Here is a 14168-nt window from a genome sequence, read left to right on the forward strand (position 1 = left end):
AGCTTATCAGCATGAAGCACCCCTGAGAGGGTGAGCGCTGAGTCTCTTTCTACACTCTGCATACTTTTTCATTGATTCAGGGTCTGTCTCCTCATCTATAAAAGCAGGAAATTGTTCCAGAGTCTTCTACTGTGTATGATGCTTTGTTAGCCATTTACTGCTTCCTGTTTTGGGTTTCTCATTTCTTCATTTCTTTGGTCAGCAATCTCACTTTTAGACAAGTGCTTTATTGTGGAGAAAGAAGGAAAGAAAAAACAGGAGCGCTGGTTTCATATTAACTACTTTTATTTTTGAATTCACGTTAATTATTGTCTGTGTATCTTGCTGAACATCACAAGCCAGTCTCATTACTTGGGCAATTCAGTCCTGTCTCGGGGAAGTCACTGGTTCCAGAATACCAGTCAGAGATGACAGTGGCTTTTGCCAATGCCTTTTTTATACTCACAGCAGCTCAAGATAGAATATATCACGAGAGATAATATTGAAAGTATTTCTTTGATTTACAGAACTCTAAAACTGAAAAAGAAGTTTTATTTGGGAGAAGTATAAGAACATGAAACAAGGTAACACCAGGAGCTTGATTCAACAAGGGATGTTCAGGGCATGACCTAAGATCAGACCAGATTCAGTCCAAAGTCTTAGACTTTTTCATCTGTAGCAACATCTAGAGAGGCACCTGACCTGGAAATTAGAAGAGCTACATGCAAGTTCTGCTTTGTGGCTCATTTGCTGTATGATCTTAGGTGCCATATTTCCTTTATTATCTCAATTTCTGTATTTGCAAAACCAAGGTCCTGGGCCATATGATCTCCAGAGTTATTCCAGTTCCAATATTCCACATCTAAAAGTCAGACCGGATTCATCTATTCTGGAAAGAAGATGTCCAGAAGTTGGAACCAGTGGGCTCTCTGATCAACTCTCCTGCGTTTACTTGGTATTCAGCCGCCATTTGCTAAGTGCTTTACAATGTTTTGAAGGACTGGATTAAAACAAATAATGGATTGTTGTCCATGGACTAAGCAGTGATCTCTCTGCAAGATGGTAGAGGGAATCACATCTGCTGAGAGCATTCTGGCAGAGCTCCAGTGTCTTCCTCATCTGGAAGCTTGAGCAAAGCATTCTCAAAGATAACTCCCCAGGGAAAGGACTTTCTTGAAACCCTAGCTTGAGCTCTAGGGGAAACCCAGTCTTACAAACTTTGAGATGTTAATAGGGTTGGTGGTAAGAAGAAAAGATATTTTGAAAGTTTTAAGTAGACTTTTGGTTTCACCTCTGGGACAGACTATTACTGTTCCTTTGCTGTGGCAAGACCATGTAAATAATGATAAGTCAATGATTCTTTATATGCTTCTCATATGCCAGGTATTGTACTAAGTCCCACTTAACATACTCACTTAAGCCTCATAACAGAATGTGAGGGAGGTATTATTATTCACACTGTTTTACAGAGCAGTGGAAAAGTTTCAAAAAAAGAAAGTTAAAAAAAAAACATACTCAAGATCACATACAATAAGTAGTAGAGTTGGCATTTGAACCCATACACCTTTCAAACTGTACTCTTAATTCCAACCACTGACACCTCCCTAAATGGGTCTGTTAGTGGTATAAAAGTAAAGCTATGATTACCTTATGACCCAGGGTATTAGTTTCCTGTGGCTGCTGTTAACAAATTACCACTAACTTGGTGGTTTAAAACAACACAAATGTATTCCTGCCTAGTTCTGGATGTCAGAAGTCCAAAATGGGTCTCACTGTTCTAAAATCATGGTGTTGGCAGGGCTACATTCTTTTTGCAGGCTCTGGGGGAAGCCTGTTTTCTTGCCTTGTCCAGATGCCTTTAGTCCTTGGCCCATCATGGCCTCCCTCTGTCTTCAAAAGTCAGCAATGGCCAGAAGAGTCTTTCTCATGCCATATCACTTGGACACTTTCCCTCTTTTGCTTCCCTCTTTCATTTGTCATGATCCTTACGATTACATTGGTCCATTTTGATAATCCAGGATAATTTCTCCACCTCAGGATCCTTAACCACCTCTACAAAGTCTCTTTTGCCACATAAGGAAACATTGACAGGTTCCAGGGTTTAGGATGTAGACATCTTTATGGGCAATATTCTGCCTACCTCACCTAGCAATTCCACTTGTAGGAACGACCCAAATGTCCATGGAATAACAAATGTAGTGTATCCTTACAATGAAATATTATTGAGTCATGTAGTGATCATTGTGTGAATCACTCAGAAAAGGCAAATCTAGAAGGACAGAAAGATTCTGTGGTCACCTGGACCTGGTAGTGGGAATGGAAGTGACTGCAAGTGGTCATAAGGGATCTTTTGGGGATGATGGAAATGTTCTAAAATTAGATTGTGGGGATGGTTGCACAATTCTATATATCCAATATAAATTGTTGAATTGTAAACTTAAAACGAATGAACTGCATGGTATATAGATTATATCTCAATAAAGCTTTTTTAAAAAATGAAGACAGAACCATTGCACAGTACATATGTTGAAGTAAAGTTGCCAACACCTTTTCTTAACAAGGCCTTTTTTTTCTGAGATTATTTCCTTCCTACTTTTTTTTTTTTTAATTAATATGTCCTTACTTTCTGGAAATGATATGATAGAAATGGCAGTAATAGTAGTTGTTTTTTATTGTCCTTCCTCGGAAAGTAGAAAGTAAATATCCTGTGTCAGTTCTTGGAGGTTTGTGAAAACTACTGTACTGTGAAAACTGAAATCCAAGAGTTTGAGAAGCCCTAGACCACCTGATCTGTAAAAGCAGGAAGGGGTCTTAGGGATCATTGAATTCAACTCTCTCGTTTTCAAGATGAGAAAAGGCTGGAGGCTTCTAGTGGTGGAATACTTGTTCTAAGTTGCCCAGCCGGTTACTTTTTTTTTTAATTGCTTTAAAATATTCTATTTTATTGAGCTACCATGATTTAGTTAATTTCCTACAACTAGATGTTCCTATGGTTTCCAATTTTTCTAACTTTTACTTTCATTGTAAAAAAAGTACATTTTTTAATACAAATATTTTTCCACATTTCTGTTTTCTTAGAATATATTGCCAAGTATGAAATTGTTGAAGTATACTTGAAGTATATGAACTTTTTTTTTTTATTAAGGTATCATTGATATACAGTCTTATGCTCAGGTTTCACATGAGCAACGTTGTGGTTACTAGATTCCCCCCATTATCAAGTCCCCACCACACACCCCATTAGAGTCACTATAGAGTCATTACTTGTCTTCTCTGTGCTATACTGCTTTCCTTGTGCCCCCACACCTACGTTATGGCTGCTAATCATAATGCCCCTTATTCCCCTTACTCCTCCCTTCCCACCCACCCTCCCCAGTCCCTCTCCCTTTGGCAACTGTTAGGCCTTTCTTGGGTTCTGTGAGTCTGTTGCTGTTTTGTTCCTTCAGTTTTTGCTTTGTAGTTATGTTCCACACATGAGTGATAATCATTTGGTACTTGTCTTTCTCTGCCTGGCTTATTTCACTGAGGATAATACCCTCTAGCTCCATCCATGTTGTTGCAAATGGTAGGATTTGTTTTATTCTTATCCAGCTGGTTCATTTTGTTTCCACTCTTATGGCCTTCTCCAAGATGTCTTCTGATTCCAGGAATCCAAGAACTTGTTATCAATCTACCTATTAGTGCACACTAAGGTATGACATTCTGGGCAGGTAAAACTGTTAGGAGGCTTCACCCAGAACACAGTTCTGGGGGAATTGCTTGGTGCCGCTGAGCTGAATTAATCTGGAAAAGTCACCTGACCCAGATCAGCCCACACTGTCACATTGACAGTCAAAGTCTGAAGTGCATCTGCCAAGTGACTAAGAAGGGCTGACTGGACTCAAGGAGAAGATGTTGACTATTAGTTTTGGTAACTAGGGGCACTTCCCCAAGACTCAGCAGAGCGGACTTGTGATCTGTGACCCCTGGGGCTGGGCTGTAAGGCCACATTCTCCATTTCACTCTTGCTGGTAAAATTATATTGCAAAGGTACCTGTGGAAACTTCTGGATCAAGGCACTTGGGGAATGCAAAGATAAATCAGGCATTTCTGTCTTTATCTATTTATTTACACACAATCTTGTTCCAGAAAGGATTGAAGACAGCTTTCAAGAATGTAAAATACAGAAAGCATAAATTAGAAGGCAGAATGATACTGAAGTTATGTAAATATGGAAGCCGTGTTCTGACCTGAAACCCAACTTTTTATTAAAAATATCTATAGAACATATTCAACTAAAAATTTAAAATTTTAAAAATTTATGTTGAGATATGTACAATAAAATGTACAAGTCTTAGCATAAGGCTTGATTAATTTTGACGTGGATACACTCACTATTAACTATCATCAACTAAAATTTTTATACCTTTTAGAGCTATAGCACAAAGATTAAAAAAATAACTTAATTGTGACATCATTCACATACCATAATATTCACTCTTTCAAAGTATACAGTGGATTTTAATATATTCACAGCTGTGAATCCATCACCAATATTTAATTTAGAACATTTTCATCACCCCAAAAGAAAACTCTATACCTGTTAGCAGTTCCTCCCCATTCTCTCCCAGTCCCTGGCAACCACTAATGTACTGTCTGACTCTATGGATTTGCTTAGTGGACATTTCATGTAAATGAAGTGATACAAATACGGCCTTTTATAATTGGCTCCTTTTGCTTAGTATTTTCAAGTTTCATCTATGTTGAGTAAAACATTAAAAAAATATATACATAAATTGAGAGAATGAGAAGACAAGCCATAGACTGGGAGAAAATATTTGCAAAAGACATATCTGATAAAGGACTATTATCCATAATATATAAAGAACTCTTAAGATTCAACAATAAGAAAATGAATAACCTGACTAAAACATGGGCAAAGATCTGAACAGACAGCTCAACAAAGAAGATATAGAGATGGCATATAAACACATAAAAAGATGCTCAACATCATATGTTCTTAGGGAATTGCAAATTAAACCAATAACGAGATACTACTACACACCTATTAGAATGGCCAAAATCCCAAACACAGATGACACCAAATGCTGGTAAGGATGTAGAACAAGAATTCTCATCCACTGCTGGGGAAAATGAAAATGGTACAGGTATAGGCACTTTGGAAGACAGTTTGGTGGTTTCTTACAAAACTCCACATACTATTACCACATGACATAGAAATTGTACTCCTTGATATTTACCCGAGTTGAAACTTCTGTCCACACAGAATCTGCACATAGATGTTTATAGCAGCTTTATTCATAATTGCCAAAACTTGGAAAAAACTAAGATGTCCTTCAGTAGATGAATGGATAATTAAACTGTGGTACATCTAGACAATGGAATTTTATTCACTGCTAAAAAGAAATCAACTCTCCAGCCATGAAAAGACATGGAAGAACCTTAAAGTATATTACTAAGTGAAAGCAGCCAGTCTGAGAAAGATACATACTATAGGACTCTAGCTACATGACATTCTGGAAAAAACAAAACCATGGAGACAGTAAAAAAGTCACTGGTTGCCAGGGGTTGGTCGGAGGGAGGAGAGATGAACAGACAGAGTACAGAGTATTTTTGGGGGAGTGAAACGGTTTTGTATGATATTATCATTGTGGATACAGGTCATTGTACATACATTTGTCAAACCCATGGGAAGTACAACATCCAGAGTGTATACCCTAGTGTAAATTATTGATTTTGGGTGATAATGCTGTGTCAGTGTAAATTGATCGTAATGAGTGGACCGCTCTGTTGCAAGATGCCAATCTAGGGGAGGCTGTGTGCATGTTGCATATGTGTGGCAGGAGGGTATATGGAAACTCTCTGTACTTTTTGCTCAGTTTTGCAGTAATCTAAAACTGTTCTAAAAATAAGTATATTAAAAACAAATAAATATGTGAAAAGCATAGTACAACCTCAAGAGTATCATGTATACCTGACTTTAGCATCATGCATAAGTTGTGATGGTTTGAGGGCATTGGATGCCCAGATCCTCTTCACTGGGCCACTGCACTGCCTCCTGCCTGCCATGGTGTTGGCTGCCAAGAACCCACTCTGTGCCCTTTTCAGTTGGGTTCCACTCTGTCTTTGGCTATGGGAAGCTGTCCAGCACCAAGAGATGCCTGGAAGTTTACACTCCCTCTCCATGACCAATGACTGGCTGATGTGGGTATATAACAGCTCAGCCCTCTTGCATCTGGGTGAAATAACGTCTGTGGTTCAAGTTGTGTATCAGAGCTCCTCATGGGATCAGGTTGAAGCTCACTTCTTCCTGAACCCACATCATTGTGGAGCTTCTTCCTTTGCTCTGTCCCCTCCTCTGGCTCACCCCTAGGTTTCTTCTGAGGACTCGTCCTCCACAACTCACTTGTATAAGAATCACCTCTCAGGCTTTGCTTCTAGAGAACTGATCTGTGACAGTTTCTATGCACTGTCCCTGTCTTCCCACTATATCCTGATTTTTTTTTGCAAAATATTACATGCAAGGTCATCTTCAAAGACTCATGTAATTCACTGTCCACAGTGTTGCTTGACACAAGCAAAAAACATTTAAATATTTTTTCTGCTTTACTGGTGAAAGTCTGAGACACACAGCGTTGCACCAGAGCTTGGTCCTTTTCCTCTCAAGCACAAGTTTTTCCATTAAACGAGTGACTTTGGGGTAGAAGTAAGAACAGTGGTGGTGACATACAATGCGGCCAGAAATGAGTCTGAAAAACTGAGTTTCCTTTGGGTGGGTCACATTTTTTGCAATAAGCGTTGTATTTACCACACACACACACACACACACACACACACACACACACACACACAGAATTTCTACCTTGGTCATTCTGAAAAGCATACCCCACCAGGAAATGACCTTGACGGTATCCTTCAGGGAGAAAAGCTCCAGGCCAGCTTGGTTCCTGACCCCTGCTCTCCAGCTTACCTCCCTGACAGACTTTGACCCACTTAGTTAATTTCTCTGAGCTTTCATTTTTTCTTTTTCTTTTGTATTCACTAATTTTTTTCCCCTTCACCTACTTTATCCATCCTCCCAGTTCCTCCCCAATGGCAACCACCAGTCCATTCTCTGTGCTCATGAGTCTGTTTCAGTTTTGTTTGTTCATTTGTGTTTTTTGAAATCTACAAACAAATAAAATCACATAGTATTTGTCTTTCTCTGTCTAACCTATTTCACTTAACGTGATACCCTCTAGATTTATCCATGTTGTTGCAAATGGCAAGATTTCATTCTTTTTTAATGACTAATATCCCAATTGTGCATATGTACCATACCTTCTTTATCCATTCATTTATCGATGGCTGTTTCCATATTATGTCTATTGTAAATAATGCTGTGATACACATAGTGCACATATGTTTTCAGATTAATGGTTTTATTATTTTTTTGGTAAATTCCCAGAAGTGGAATTGCTGGGTCATATGGTATTTCTATTTTTAGTTTTCTGAGAAACATCCATACTGTTTTTCATAGTGGCTGCACCAATTTGTAATTCCACCAGCAGTGTAGGAAGGTTCTCTTTTCTCCACACCCTTGCCAACACTTGCAATTTCTTGTCTTGTTGGTATTAGTCATTCTGACTGGTGTGAGGTCATATCTCATTGTGGTTTTGATTCACATTTCCCTTATAATTAGTGATATTGAGCATCGTTTCACGTGCCTGTTGACCGTCTATATGTCTTCTTTGGAAAAATGTCTCTTCAGGTGATCTATTTCTTAACTGGATTATTTCTTAGTGTTGAGTTGTATGAGTCCTTTTATATGTATTAGCCCTTTATTGAATATATCATTTGCAAATATATTCTCCCATAGAGTAAGTTGCCTTTTCATTTCGCTGATGGTTTCCTTTGCTGTGCAGAAGCTTTTTAATTTGATAGAGTCCCACTTGTCTATTTTCGCTTTTGTTTCCCTTGGCTGGGGAGACATATCCAGAAAAAATATAACTAATGCTAGTGTTCAAGAGTTTACTATGTTTTCTTTTTTTTTTAAATTCATTTTATTATCATTAATCTACAATTACATGAAGAACATTATGTTTACTAGGCTACCCCCTTCACCAAGTCCCCCCACCAAACCCCATTATAGTCACTGTCCATCAGCTTAGTAAGATGCTGTAGAATCACTACTTGTCTTCTCTGTGTTGCACAGCCCTCCCCGTGCCCCCCCCACATTATGCATGCTAATCGTAAGGCCCCCTTTCTTTTTCCCTGCCCTTATCCCTCCCTTCCCACCCATCCTCCCCAGTCCCTTTCCCTTTGGTAACCGTTAGTACATTCTTGGGTTCTGTGATTCTGCTGCTGTTTTGTTCCTTTAGTTTTTCTTTGTTCTTATACCCCACAGATGACTGAAATCATTTGGTACTTGTCTTTCTCCACCTGGCTTATTTCACTGAGCATAATACCCTCTAGCTCCATCCATGTTGCAAATGGTAGGATTTGTTTTCTTCTTATGGCTGAATGATATTCCATTGTGTATATGTACCACATCTTCTTTATCCATTCATCTATTGATGGACACTTAGGTTGTTTCCATTTCTTGGCTATTGTAAATAGTGCTGCGATAAACATAGGGGTGCATCTGTCTTTTTCAAACTGGGCTGCTGCATTCTTAGGGTAAATTCCTAGAAGTGGAATTCCTGGGTCAAATGGTATTTCTATTTTTAGTTTTTTGAGGAACCTCCATATTGTTTTCCACAATGGTTGAGCTAGTTTACATCCCCACCAGCAGTGTAGGAGGGTTCCCCTTTCTCCACAACCTCGCCAACATTTGTTGTTGTTTGTCTTTTGGATAGTGGCCATCCTTACTGGTGTGAGGTGATATCTCATTGGGTTTTAATTTGCATTTCTCTGATGACAAGCGATGTGGAGCATCTTTTCATGTGTCTTATGTTTTCTTCTAGGAGTTTTATGACTACAAGTCTTATTTGTAGATCTTTAATCATTTTGAGTTTATTTTTGTGGTTGGTGTAAGATAGTGATCCAGTTTTATTCTTTTGCATGTAGCTCTCCAGTTTCCCCAATATCATTGTATATTCTTGCCTCATTAAATGACCATATAAGCATGGGTTTATTTCTGGGTTCTCCATTCTGTCCCATTAGTCTATGTGTCTGTTCTTGTGCCAGTACCATACTATTTTGATTAGTGTAGCTTTGCAGTATAGTTTGAAGTCAGGGCACATTCAAATACCCCCAGCTTTGTTTTTTTCCAAGACTACTTTGACTATTTGGGGTCTTTTGTGGTTCCATACAAATTTTAGGATTATTTGCTCTCATTCAGTGAAAAACACCATTAGTATTTTGATAGGGATTACATTGAATCTGTAGGTTGCTTTGGGAAATAAGGCCATTTTAGCAATGTTAATTCTTCCTATCTTCCTATTCTTCATAAATTCCTATGAGCATGGAATAACTTTTCATTTATTTCTGTCTTCTTCAATTTATTTATTCAATGTCTTATCCTTTGCAGAATACAGATCTTTCACCTCCTTAGTTAAATTTATTCCTCGACATTTTATTCTTTTTGATGCAATTATAAATGGGATTGTTTTCTCAATTTCTCTTTCTGTTAGTTCATTATTTGTATATAAAAATGAAATAGATTTGTGTATATTGATTTTGTATCCTGTGTCTTTACTGAGTTCATTTATTAAACTACTAGTTTTTTGGTGGAACCTTTAGGGTTTTCTATAGAATATCATATCATCTGCAAAAAAAAGAAAAAAGTTAACAATTTTACCTCTTCCTTCCAATTTAGATGCCTTTTATTTCTTCTTTTTCTTGCTCTGGCTAAGACTTCTAGTATTACATTGAATGTGGTGAAAGAGGGCATTTTTATCTTGTTCCTGATCTTAGAGGAAAACTTTCAGTTTTACACTGTATGATGTTAGCTGTGGGTTTGTCAAATATGGACTTTATTATGTTGAGATTTGTTCCCTCTGAGTCTTCATTTTTTATCATCTGTAAAATGGGGATAGTAATAACCCTATTTCTTAGATTTTACTAGTTAATTAGTCCTTTATAGAGGACTAAATGGTAAAATAATAATACTCTGCTAATAGGTCCTGAGTGGGCATTAAAAAGAAATGAGAGCTGTAAGACTAAAGGGAAAAAAGATATTCTAAAACTGAGGTCTTTGACTTCAGGCCTGTCTCCCATTACCCTACAGCCTCCTCCTCTTCTGTCATCACCTGGTATTTATTGAGACTCACAGAACTTTTGTGGAATCTTGTATGCCTCTTGCTAGATCTCCTTTGGAGTGACAGTGCATGTTGGCTGCAAAACGCCTTTCTCTCTTTCCCAGGGATGAGCTGCAGACCTGCCTGAGTGTTCCGTAACAGAAGAGTAATACACACCTTACCTAGCTCTGTTTTCTCTCCCATAGGGTAAAACATCTACACAGTACCTTCAGATGTGCAGAAAATACTGTGTTCTTCTATTTCCTTGAACTGGATTTGTAGGGGAAAGGGCAGGAGAGGGGATATGGCTTTCAGTTGCCAATTAGAGGCTTCAAAGAATCTTCTGGTTTGAATCATTTTCCTTCAAATTTTTTTTTTGAAAAGTGATTAATCTTTCAGAATGTCTTTCGGCTGGCAGAAATGACTGCTTGTCCTCAAACATCCCTTCTCTCTTATTCCCTTTAATAATAGAACTTTTGAGTTTTAGCCAGGCTCATGGCTGCCCAACTAAAGACTGCATTTCCCAGTCTCCCCTGAAGCCAGATATGAACATGTGACTCAGCCCTGACCAGGAGGATGTAATATACATTTATATCCTCCAGCCTTCTGCCTGGAATGTGACATGGTGTGGAGCCATCTTGAACCAGATGAAGCCGACAATCTAGGAATGGAAGAGCTCATGACAGAAGCCTGGGTCCCCAACATTAAGGAGCTACTCTATCTGCCCTGGACTCTGACATCTTGGAGTGCTTCATGAGAACAAAACCTTCTGTTTTGTTTATGCCACTGTCACTCTGGTCTTTGTCACAGCAGCTGACACTGCATTTTAGCTAACATATTTCCTGTTCCCTCTTCTCTTTCCAGAAAGTGTCAGGAGATAGGGTAGACTTAAGTAGTCTCGTGGCCATGGGCAGAGGACCCTTTCCCACATGCTGTCCTCTAGGGTTCACTGACCTCTGATGCCTTGAGACTTGGCCGGTCTAGTTCTCAGGCATATTCCCTGGTGCCTGCTTGGCTGGTCACATTGGGTTTTCAGGTGCCAAACTGCACTTGCTCCTGGCACCCTGCTGCTGCTCCATCAGTTGGTTCTGCACTTGAGTGCTTCACAAGCCACCAGAAACTCTCAGCTGTCTTCTCCAAACTGTGCGGAGGTCTGTAGATCTTCCTGAGCTGCCTCAGCATAGCTGCACACTGCCTAGGCACCATCCTCAGCCATTTCTGAACATTTCTCAGCGCTGAATGAGGACCTTTGCTGTGGAATCATGAAGATTCCTGACCTTTACTGGCTTGGAAAATCCGTATGTACTAGGGCTTCCCAGGAACCCTTTTCCACAGCTTAACCTTGGAGGGCAGAAGAGGGAAGGGAGGATTTGATCTCTGGCCCATTTCTCTCTCTCTCCCTCTCTGGACAGACTTGGACCAATTGTCCTCTTCTTGTTGGACAGCAGCATATCTGGGTCATATTTTCCTCCTTCCCTACTTTGTGACCTTTTGATATTTCCCTACACTTTGCCCGCATGACAAACTTCAAAGCTTCACTAAGTATTCTTGACTGGGGGCAATTTTGTCCCCAGGGGACATTTAGGAATGTCTGGAGACATTTTTGAATGTCACAGTCAGTGGAGGGCTGGTTGCAACTGGTGTGCAGTGGCAGAGGTCAGAGATGCCGCTGAACATACTGTAATATACAGTGGGACTGTGTCCCACACACAGAATTACCCATCCTAAGACGTCAGTAGTCCTGAGATTGTACAGCCTAGCTTAGCATTCATTGAGGAAAAATTCTAAGGCAATCTAATTTGCAGGGAAATGATAAATTAATAATCTCCCCACCACAGTTCTGCAGATCAGTGTCAGATACCGCATCCAGCTCTTACAAACAACTTAGAGCTGAGCTCTTTCAAAGTTACTCAACGAGTACATATTGAGCATTTTCTGTTTACCAGGCACTGTTCTGAGCACCAGAGGTACTGACGTAAACAAAACAGACTCAGATTTTGTCCCTCCAGAGCTCACATTCTAGTGGAGAACCACACATAATCAACAGTGGGCTCTCATGCTACTGCCTGCCTCTGCCACTTACCAGCTGTGGCACCTTGGGCATGTTACTTAATCTCCCTGGCCTCAGTTTCTTCATCTATAAATGGACTAATAATGGTGCCTCCTGTATAGGGCTGCTCCTTGTGGGTCATTATGAGGACTAAAAGAAAATGTGTAAAGCCTTTAGACTACATCTGGTATCTGTTAAGAAAATAAAAATAACCAAATAAATATAGATGACAATGTCATAAAAGACAAATAGAGAAAATGATGATGGAAGTTAAGAAAAAGTAAACTAGTAAAGGAGATAGAGTGATAGATGGGGCCCTCTTGGGGGCTGTCTTTTTTTTTTAATATTCAGGGAAACTTCTCTGTGAAAATGACATTTGAGTAGACTGAATAAAGTCAGGAAATACCTCATTCAAAATACAAAGATCAGTTAAAGGCCCCCAAATGAGATGCCATTATAAACCTATCAGATGGGTAACAAAAGTTGGACAAAGTTTCAGTGACGTCATGGAACAAGCGAGACTTGTATACATGGCTGGTGACAATGTAAACCCATTTGGAAACAGATTTGACATTGTAAAGAAGTTTAAAACGTCACTCATTCTGGTAGCAACTGTATCTCTAGGCATTTACCCAAGAGAAACTCACGTATATGTGCACCAGGATACGTGAATGATAATACATCAGCATCTCTCCAATCCTGGCAACAACACAAACGTCTGTCAACAGTACAAAGATATATTGTGATATAATCATATAGCATAAGATGGTGCAGTGAAAATGAATGAACTGCTTCTATAAGCAGCCACATGGAAGTGTGTCACATACATAATGTTTATTAAAACAGGTAAGCGTGAAAGAACAGTATGATCCCCCTCATGTAAAGTTCCAAGATAGGTGAAATCAAGCTCTATTGTTAAAAGATACAGACTTAGGTGCTAAACATAAAGAGATAGAAAGAAATGATCATCATGACAGAGGTTAGTCTTTGGGGGATGAGGAACTGTGACCACGTTGGGGGCGCACAGGGGCTATTGAGGTTCTGGTGATATTTTATTTCTTGGCCTGGTGTATGGGTGATTTGTTTTAAAACTATTCATTCAACTATACTACATGTTTTTATGTACATTTCTGTGTATTTGTTGTATTTCACAATACAAATAAATAAATAAGTTTAGGATTTGCTGGGAAGAACCATTCCTGTAGAGGAAAAGCCAGAGGAAGAGTCTGAGGTAGGAATGAACTTGGCATGTTTGAATATCACCAAGAGGCCAGTGTGGTTGGTGAGGAGGCAGCAAGGGGGCAGGCAGTGGGAGAAGAGGTCAGAGGGGAAGCTGGGGATCCAGGTCATGGAGGGCCCCGTAGGCCACAGTAAGTCTTGGTCAAGGCGGAGAGGCAATCTTGTAACAGTGTAAGACCTAAACATGTAAGTGCTCTGGTTGCTGTATAGAGCACAGTTTTCAAGACAAATCAGTGGGGGCCGAATGAAGAAAATGACTGATTACTGAGCAGCCACTGTGTACCTTCATCTTCCCATGATGTTTTAGAGTTAGCTGTTATACTGACTTCATAGACAAGAACACTTGGCCAATAAGCGGTAGAACTAGGATTCAAATCCAGATAAGCTTGACATAAAGAGCGAAGCTTGTGCCACAGACACCCAGCACTGGGCTGGAAGTTAGACCTGAGTTTCTATGCTCTCTCTCTCCCATACATCAACTTAAAGACTTAAGGCAGATATTTCACTTATTTATCTGGTTAAAATCCTCAAATAGGTAATGTGCATGAATGTTATAAAGGATCTTATTCATTAGGGTAGGTCAGTGATTCTCAAACTTGAGTGCCCAACAGAATTCACAGGAGAGCTTTTAAAAACAGACTTCTGGGTCCCATACCCAGAGTTTTGGATTTTGTAACTGT

This window comes from Manis pentadactyla, chromosome 11 (genome assembly GCF_030020395.1).
Source record: "Manis pentadactyla isolate mManPen7 chromosome 11, mManPen7.hap1, whole genome shotgun sequence".
Taxonomy (NCBI): Eukaryota; Metazoa; Chordata; class Mammalia; order Pholidota; family Manidae; genus Manis; species Manis pentadactyla.